A 10,184-nucleotide genomic window follows, 5' to 3' on the forward strand; every position below is an offset into this window, starting at 1 on the left:
TTGGGATCAGGCCCAGGAAGTTCAGTGGGAACATGTAGGTTACATGAACAGGTGGCCTCGACCCCCACATCACCTCCTTCTGATCCAGTGACCCTTCTCTCTCGGCGCACACCTATGGCCTTATGGACATATGGTGGGGAGGGGGCCCTAGGATGAGCTGTTAGACAAGAAAACTTGGATCTGGTTCATAGGTGTATGGACTGTGTTTCACATGTTCAATATGATGGCGTGAACTAAAAATAAACTGCTGCCCTCAGTACAGGGACAAGGGTGGCACTCCCCTTAGGTGAAAATTTTTCAGTAGTCAAGATGCATAATATGCTAATGCAGTATTTTAAAGAGTTAAAATTAATACAAAAATCCATGATGAGCAAAATGTTAAAATTTCAGATGGGGGCTGAAATTCAAAGGTGGGGCACGCCCACCCCAGTTCCCTGCAGTCCTCTGAAGGGGGTGTAGAGGAGCATCAGCAGCTCCAAAGGCCCTGGGGACGGGACATGGAGCCTGTGGAGGGACAGGAGCCCTGGGATGGGGTGTGTTGATGAGCAGACATGAAGGCTTTGACACTTGGTGGGGCCAAAGGGGTACCAGCTTGTAACTGTTATGCCAAGTCATATTGGAATCTGAGACAAAAGAAAAACCAGCACTACTGACCTATGGAAATGGCACTAGTGTGCCAATCGTTGGACTTCCGTTAAAGTCTGCCAGAAAGCCTTTCCTGCAGAGGAGGCACCCAGCAAGTGGGTGGACAGGATGGTTCATCCTCTGGGCATCAGCCAGCATCAGCCATCCTACGGCAGGGGCAATAGATAGTTCCATGAATGGTGTGGCCATGGCGGCAAAAGTCAAGGGAGGCATGAGCCCAACACCACAAGTTCCCTCTTGCTAGGGATGACCTGGCTGCTGCCTCTACTGAACGCCCTACCTGCCAACCACAGGGACTAATAATGAGCCCTCAAGATGGCGCCATATCACAAGAGATCAGGCAGCTGCGGTGCCAAGTTTGTTATATCAGACCCCTTCTGTCATTGATGAGACAGTGATGAGTCCTACCAGAGTCAACACCTACTATGGGTATGAATTTTCCTTCCTTGAAACATTGTCTTCACTGGCATCACCAACAGAGCCCTTATAGACATCTCTGATTTATTGGCAAGGGATTTGAACAACATTGCCTCAAGCCAAGGGGTCTGTTTTACAGCAAAGAGGCTACAGCTCCAAGATTCCTCTGGAAGCAGCAGGCCTACAAGAACATCAGGATGACCTGTGCCAAGGCTATGCCAGGGTGAAAGTGTGGGCCCACACCCTGTATAGTTAGGATGCTATCCTTGAAACTGCAGTGTGTATGCCTTACGAAGAGCAGACACATGGTGCTATGTTCCCAACAGCAGAAAGACATGGGGCTGGAAACCCAGGGGGTTGCAGGGGGAGTAGTGAAATCGGATGTTCTCACCATCACTCTCAGAGACCACCTTGAGAAATGTGTGCTCCCTGTGTCCACAGCTTTGGGTGGGGCTCTAGCAAATTCGACGCCTTAGTTGTTGATGGGGGAGAAGTGGCGGAGAGTGGACTCCTCCACCAGGGAACATCACCAATTCCACGGAACTTGAAAATATAAATACTGCCTGGTCCTCTTAGGCTTCTCAAGTCAGTGGGCCAGTTTCTACATGCAAAAGAATGAAGAGGTAGCCTCTACATTATACAATATAAATGTTAACTCAACATGGATCAATGGCAAACATCAGCGCTAAAACCACAGAACTCTTAGAAGAAAACCTATAGGTAAATCTTCATGACCTTGGATTTGGTAATGGATTCTCAGATACAACACTAAAAACATGAGCAAAGAAAGAAAAATAGATAAATTGGAATTCGTCAAAACTAGACACTTTTGTGCATGAAAGGACATTATCAGGGAAGTGAAAAAACAACCTACGGAATGGGAGAAAATATTTGTAAATCATATATCTGATAAAGTTTTAAAATCAAGACTATATAAGGAGCTCCTACAACTCAATAACAAAAAGACAACTCAATTAAAAACGAGTAAAGGACTTGAACAGGTATACATCCAAAGAAAATATACAAATGACCACAGGAAAGTGTACTCTACATCGCTAAACATTAGGAAAATGCAGATCAAAACCAAAATGAGATACCACTCCACACCCATTAGAATGCCTGCTATAGATAATAAAAGAAAAATGAAAACATGATAAACTAAAACAAAATAACAAGTATTGATGAGAATGTGTTGGTGAGAAATTGGAATCTTTGTGCACGGTTAGTGGGAATGTGAAATTGTGCAGCCTGGAGAACAATATGGCAGTTTCTCAAAAAGTTAAACATAGAATTAACACGGAATCAGCAACTCCACTGCTAGGCATATACCCTGAAGAACCGAAAGCAGGACTCAGACAGAGATGTCCATGCCTATGTTCACTGCAGCATTATCCACGAGGGCCCAAAGGTGGAAACAAGCCAAATTGCCATCAACAGGTGAATGAATAACAGAATGTAGCATGCCTTGTACATACAATGGAACATTATTCAGCCATAAAAATGCATGAAGCTTTAATACATGCTACCACATGGATGGACCTTGAAAACACTATACTATGTAAAGCAAGTCAGTTTCAAAAGGACAAATATCATATCATTCTACTTGTTTGAAACATCTACAAGAGACAAAATCACAGAGAAAGTAGGCTAGTGGTTACTAGGGGCTGAGGGGAGAGGAGATGGGGAGGCGTTGCTTAATGGTTACAAGGTTTCTGTTCAAGGCAATTACAAAGTTTTGGAAATACATAGTAGCGATGGTTGTCCAGCGATGTTCATATAATTCAGATCACTGAATGAACATTTAAAAATGGTTAAAATGGGCTGGGTGTGGTGGTTCACACCTGTAATCCCAGCACTTTGGGAGGCCAAGTGGAGGTGGATCACCTGAGGCCAGGAGCTTGAGAGCAGCCTGACCAATATGGTGAAACCCCGTCTCTACTAAAAATACAAAAATTAGCCGGGCATAGCTCTGTGCGCCAGTAACCTCAGCTACTCTGGAGGCTGAGGCAAGAGAATCGCTTGAACCCAGAAGGTGGAAGTTGCAGTGAGCCAAGATTGCGCCACTGCACTCCAGCCTGGGCAACAAGAGTGAAACTCCGTCTCAATAATGCTAATGATAATAATAATAATAATAATAAATAAAAATGGTTAAAGTGGCACATTTTATGTTGTGTGTATTTTACTGCAATAAAAAAGGTACTGATTAAACTGGCAGGAGAAACTAGTTCTGATTATTGCAAAGAGATAGAGTTGTTTCTCCATGAGAGATGGATGAGTATGTTTGGGACTCAGGAGAGTCACTGGGATGTCTCTTAGTATCTTATTTATTTATTTATTATTTTTTGAGATAGGGTCTTGCTCTGTTGCCCAGCTAGAGTGCAATGGCACAATCACGGCTCACTGCAGCCTCGACCTTCTGGACTCAAGCGATCCTCCCACCTCCGCCTCCTGACTAGCTGGGACTACAGGCATGTGCCACCACATCTGAATAATTTTTTTCCTTTAGAGATGGGGTCTTGCTGTGTTGCCCAGGCTGGTCTCAAACTCCTCGGCTCAAGTGATCTGCCTGCCTCGGCCTCCCAAAGTGCTGCGATTACAGATGTGAGCCACTGTGCCCTGCCTTCTTGGTGAATCTTGAACCTGCAACTAGACACAATAGGCAGTCACAGCAGCCAAAGGCCAACCGAGACAAAGCTCGGGAAAGACTCAGAAACTGCAGGGGGGAAGGTGTGGTCACCTCACCCGGCACACAACTTAAACAAGTCAAAGTACTGGCCATGAGTAAGGGACATCTGGAGTGGTTGGTGCAGGAGGGAGACGATGGATAGCAACTGTAGCTTCATTCACAGCGGGACTTCCGCAGGCCTCCCCTTGAAGACCTGGTGACAGGTTGGACTTGATGCAGGGCGTGCCTGAGTCTGAGTGGTCCAAGAGGGAGATGATGAGACAGTCGCGGGCACCACCTCGCATCATCTTGGCCTCCGCGGATTCAGCTATGGCAGTGGTGAGCAGTTTTGTGCAAGCTTCAGCTCATTTGGGCCTCACAGCACCTTGCCTCAAGCATGCTGTTTGCTTTGGCCCTAGGGCTTCCTGAGTGCTGTGGCATGGGATGGCAGAAACAGCCCTTTCAGCATGCAAACATATGTTCCGCCCGAAGGTAGGGGGTGACCCTTCCCAGGGAGCTCTCAGCCAATGGGGGAGAGGCAGAAGATTCTGAAAGGTCTTCTGTCTACTCAGCAGTCCGCGTGGGACAGAGTCCGGGGTGCCTGTACAGGGGAACAGCCTTGATAATGCACCCTTGTGTTGGCTTGTCCTTCACTGTGTCACCTTCCCTGGTTCCTCATCCCTGCTTCCTAAAATTGACCCCAAACTCCACCTTCCCTCGGAGAGGGACTGAAGTAGGTGAGTGGGATTTAGTATCAGGTTTGTAAGGGTGAGATCGGAAAGTACTTAAGATACAAACACGAAGTGTCTGTCCTACAGATCTGTGCTCTGAAACCCATAGCCAGGCCCTTTTTTTTTTTTTTTTTTTTTTTTTGAGACAGGCTGAAGTGCAGTGGCGCGATCTAGGCTCACTGCAACCTCTGCCTCCTAAGGGTTCAAGCGATTCTCCTGCCTCAGCCTCCCGAGTAGCTGGGATTACAGGCACCTGGCTAATTTTCGTATTTTTAGGAGAGACAGGGTTTCACCATGTTGGCCAGGCTGGTCTTGAACTCCTGACCGCAAGTCATCCACAGGCCTGGGCCTCCCAAAGCACTGGGATTACAGGCGTGAGCCACTGCACCCGACCACAGCCAGTCTTGAAATTCCATATAATCACAGGCTAAGTCAAAATTTCAAATTAAGCATATCTGGATAATTTCATCAGAGCAGAAATGGTGAAGGGGTAAATTCTGGCAAAGTGACACGCTTAGTTTGTTAGGTTACAATCGAGAGGGCAGCGTCTTGAACGCGCTCCAGTGCCCGTGGTCCCTGGATTTCCTAATCTATAGCACCCTCTAGTGTTAGCTTTGCTTCATGTCCAGAACTCAGTAGTAAAAGCCTGAAATTCTGCCTCTGCACAAACCATGGTTAGTGGAAATCTGTGACAGGAGAGGCCCCTTTTATTGCTTTTTCTCTAAGGAGAAGTCATCAGGTGCCTAAATCTTTGGAAATAAATTTGTGCCACCCGTATGTTTAAAATAAAGTATCATGCTTTATGTTTCATTTGTTCTTCCAACAAGTAATTGTTAGGGATCCCCGCGGTCTGCAGAAGGCCCCAAGTTGGAGCAGGAAGTTTTAAATGAAAACGCTGCACATTTTCACAGATGAACAGGGAAGGAGGGTGTCATGCCAATGTCCAAACGGGGAAGTAGTTGCCCGGTGCGTGCAGGGGAGACAGCTGCCACCGTTCCCCCTCAGTCCCACCTCAGAATTCATCATCCTACCTGGCTTGGAAACAGATTTGGGGAGCATCTGCTCTCTTTATAGTTTGCCCCACGATCAATTTCAGTGCATCTGTGCAGGATGACATGAACTGTCCTAAATGTCTTCTAACATAAAAATACAACTTTGCCTTCCTCAGGGCTTCACAGCATTAAATGTACTTGGGTTAAAGGCTTTAGCGCACTCCATTGGGGGCTCATCTTCCTACATTTTGGGTAATTCATATGCATGAGAAGACATTGTCGTTTGCGGTGCAGTTCTGAAAGGAAGTATTAAGGGCGAGAATTTGATTTTAAGTGAGGGAAGGAAAAAAAAAAAGGTGTGAATTTAGATCCAGACTCTGCAGAGGATGAAAGAAGATGTTATATTTCTGTATGAGACGTTGCAAATCACTCTAGGGTGCCCTCTGAACTTCTCCCTCAGCCCACCTGTCCACAGAATGGCTGGGATTCACTCTCCGGGATTCACTGCCACTTCTCTGATCCACAGTCTTTCGGGAACAGACCATCTCAGACAGCCCCTAAAGTTACCGCATGGACCACAAATTGTTCTGCAAAGTGATAGCATAGAATGCACCAAAACATCTTGAAAGAAACTTACTCAAGATGTGCTTGCTTCCTCAAGATGATTTTTTCTTTGTTTTAACCGGCATTCTTGTGGGTACATATGTCTATGTTTAGCCAAAATGAAAAACGGTCCTAAAATAAAAAACTCAGAAACTTTGACTAGAGTGCTTGTATGTTCTAAGAGGGAAGGGGTGTTGCATAATTCATTATGGGAGCGGACTAAACCTTCCCTCCACTTAGAAGAGTGGGGCTGGGGGTGGTGGTTCGTGCCTGTAGTCCAGCAATTTGGGACGCCAAGGCAGGAGGCCAGGAGTTCAAGACTAGCCTGGGCAATATAGGGAGGACTCTGTCTCTAAAAATAATTTAAAAATTAGCCGGGTATGGTGGCACGCACCTGTAGTCCCAGCTACTCAGGAGGCTGAGGTAGGAGAATCACTTGAACCCAGGAAGTGGAGGTTGCAGTAAGACAAGATCGTGCTATTAAACTACAGCCTGGGTGACAGAGTGAGACCCTATCTCTAAAAAATAATTTGAAATAAAACTAAACAGAAGAAAGATGGGCACTAAGCCTAAAAATTTGACCACACTCAACATAAGGTGTTAGTTCAGAGCTCTGGACCCCAAACACTGCTGCCTGGAGTGGGTGAGTGTTTTATTGGCCCTGATATGGGAAAAGGAGTCCAGGAAGAACAGAAGAGTGAGTTGGAGGCTGGTCCACAGATAAGAGAGTAGCAGGAGACCCTGTAAGATGGTGAGAGCCTGGCTGGGTCCAAGTAACTCTCAAGAACCAGGCGGTCTCAATATTCCCTCCCCACGCTGCTACACTGAACCCACACTGGCCACTGCAGACCCAACAGTCAAAGTCTGTGGCACCAACACCTTGTGTTAGAGAGGCTCCGGGGAAGTTCCCGAGAAGATCTGGAGCTTCCAGTTCATCTGGGCCAGGCACACTGAACAGAGGGAGGGCTGGAGGAGCTAAGAAGGGAGGCAAGGAGGCGAATCCCAGAGAATCAGGGTTTAGAGGCTCCTGATCAGGAGAAACGCACAGGTGGCTCTTACCACCTCTCTCAGCAACCTTTAGAGATTCTGGGCTGGTGTTTGCTAGCTTAAAAATCACCCAATATACACATTTAGAAAAGTAGGGCTTTATTTCTCATACAGGGTTACAACCTGGAAGGCAGCCACCCTGACCGGCTAAGAAGTGTAGTCTCCGGTAGAAGCCAACAGGCAAGCACTTTAAGAAAGGGTGGGAGGGGATAAGACAGGAATTCAAGCTGAATGGGTTGGCCAGGTGTACATATTCAACATGATATAGGAATAGCTATGAATATTCATGGAATGAGGCCATGCACATGTGTGATAAAGCAAACATGCATGTTACATGCATCCCATGTTCACCTTGGGGTGGAGACTACACATTTAAGTGTATTATAATCTGGCTGTAGACGTCAAAAGGTGAAGAAGGGATGTGAAGGCATGCAATTGCACAGTCTCTGTAAATGGGCAGAACCAGGCCATGGTTGGTGGTCTCTTATCAGGAGAAAGTTACTGAATCAGTCTCTTGTCCAATCAAAGCTGCAGTTCTGGCTGGCAGAAGGAGGGTCAGTTAGTGTCCAGCAGTGAGCGAGCTGCAATTATTTTAATATCACCTATCTCCAAGCCATTGGTTTGTGTAGCCACCAGAGAAAAAGAAACCCCTTGTGGCAGCTAGAAACTATTCTTTAAGTGTAAGAGTGTGTGACTTAACCTTCCCTGATATGACCCTTAGGTCCTGGTTATGATTTGGTATCTTACTGTCACAGAGTCCATTCTGCCAGTCTGATGACCTCTATTTTATTTTTATTTTTTAGAGACAGGTTCTCAGTCCATCAACCAGGCTGGAGTGCAGTGGTGTGATCTTGGCTCACTGCAACCTCCACCTCCCAGGTTCAAGGAATTCTCCTGCCTTAGCCCCCTGAGTAGCTGGGATTACAGGCACCCATGCACCCGGCTAATTTTTGTATTTTTAGTAGAGAAGTGGTTTCACCATGTTGGCCAGGCTGGTCTCGCACTCCTGACCTCAGTCTCGCCTCAGCCTCCCAAAGTGCAGGGACTACAGGTGTGAGCCACTGTGCCTGCCATGACCTCTATTTTAACATGAATGCTGCTCATTTGTGTTTAAGCCACAAAAGGGAGAGGGTAGAGCGGGGTGTGTCTGACTTCCCTTCCCGTCATGGCTGGGAACTCTGTTGTTAAGGTTCCTCTGGGGTTCCCTTGGCCAAGAGGGGGTCTGTCCAGTTGGTTGAGTGGGTGGGCTGAGGATTTCATTTTTTGTTCTCATGTTTCACTGTAAGTAGACTGAGGGTTTAAATTACTTTTATTTATTAATGTTAAGGGGGACGTCCATTAAACCTGAAAGACTTGGGGACACCAACGAGGCTGATAGCCATTAGATAATTATTATTAATGACAGTCATTAGTGATACCAATTATGTACCAATTATGTACCAATAGTTCTAGGCATGAGAGCTATAGGGATAAATAAGACATATTAGCCTCCTCCCTTGTGGAGCCTGCCTTCTGGGAAGGGGGAGTGTTGGTGTTCCATGAAGGTGTGACAATATCAAAAATCCGTCTTAGGCCCGGCACGGTGGCTCACGCCTGTAATCCCTACACTTTGGGAGGCCGAGGAGAGTGGATCACTTGAGGTCAGGAGATCGAGACCATCCTGGCTAATACGGTGAAACCCGGTCTCTATTAGGAATACAAAAAATTAGCCGGGTGTGGTGGCCGGCGCGTGTAGTCCCAGCTACTCGGGAAGCTGAGGCAGGAGAATGGCGTGAACCTGGGAGGCGGAGATTGCAGTAAGCCGAGATCACGCCACTGCACTCCAGGCTAGGTGACAGAGCGAGACTCCATCTCAAAAAAAAAAAAAAAAAAAAAAAAAAAAAAAAAAAAAAAAAAATCATCTTATCTAGTCTGTCGTTCTACTAAAAGGTTTGGTTTGCAGGAAATCTGCAATGCCTGGGACATTTCAGATCTGTGATTTAGGGAGGAACAGGGTGTACAGACTTCCAACCTTGGCACTCAGAGCTCAGTCTCCTCCCTGAATTTCCCTCATTTTTTTGAAATTGCTTTGTCATCCAGGCTGGAATGCAGTGGCATGATCATACCTCATCACAGCCTTGAGTTCCTGGATTTAAGCGATCCGCCTGCCCCAGACTCCTGAGTAGCTGGGACTACAGACATGCACCACCACACCCAGCTAACTTTTTATTTTTGTAGTGACGAGGGCTCTCTATGTTGCCCAGGCTGGTCTTGAACTCCTGGCCTCAAGCGATCCTCCCACCCCAGCCTCCCAAAGTGGTGGGATTACAGGCATAAGCCACCACACCTGGCCTGTACTTCCCATTTGGCAGCACTGTCTTGATAGTTTTGTAGCCCTCGTTGCTATGTTCATGCGGACACTTAAGTTTTCTTTCTCTGGAAAGTCAGGGATGCCAGAGGGGTACCTTATCTCTCTTGGCTACTGTTCTATTCCCCAGTCTGAAAGGGGAGCTGGCATTGGGAAGTCCCTGAGTCCATGTTTGTTTCTGGGAGTACCATTAAAGGTAACTGACCACTTTCGCTTACGTTAACTAGAAAGATAATCAAGAAATGATGGCTTTAGCTGTATAATACTCTCCTCCGGGCACTTGAAACAGCCCTACCAGGCCATAATAGTGATAATCACTTGTGGTAACCAGTCTCTGAGTTGGCCCCCAGTAACCCATGCCTACCAGCCTTCATGCCTCTGAGCAGTCCCAGCCACATGGACAAATGTGTAGGGGTGTTGCAGTGACGGTGTGCAACCTTTAAGTTAGATCATGAAGATGCTGTGCCTTCTGCTTCATTGCTTGGATCCTTCCCTCTGGAGGACACCAGCTTCCTCATCAAGAGGACATTGGAACAGCCTGTGGAGAGCCCCATCTGCTGAGGCACGCAGGCCTCATGGTCAAGAGCCCAGCCACATCAGAAACTGGTCCTCTCGGAAGCACATCACCAGGCCCAAGCACCCCTTCAGATGACTACAGCCTCGAGAGAGGGCCCAATCTAGAACCGCCCCGCTACGGCACTCCCAAATTCCTGGCCCTTAGGAGCTGTGAGAGAGGA

The sequence above is a fragment of the Chlorocebus sabaeus genome, chromosome 6, assembly GCF_047675955.1.
Source record: "Chlorocebus sabaeus isolate Y175 chromosome 6, mChlSab1.0.hap1, whole genome shotgun sequence".
Taxonomy (NCBI): domain Eukaryota; kingdom Metazoa; phylum Chordata; class Mammalia; order Primates; family Cercopithecidae; genus Chlorocebus; species Chlorocebus sabaeus.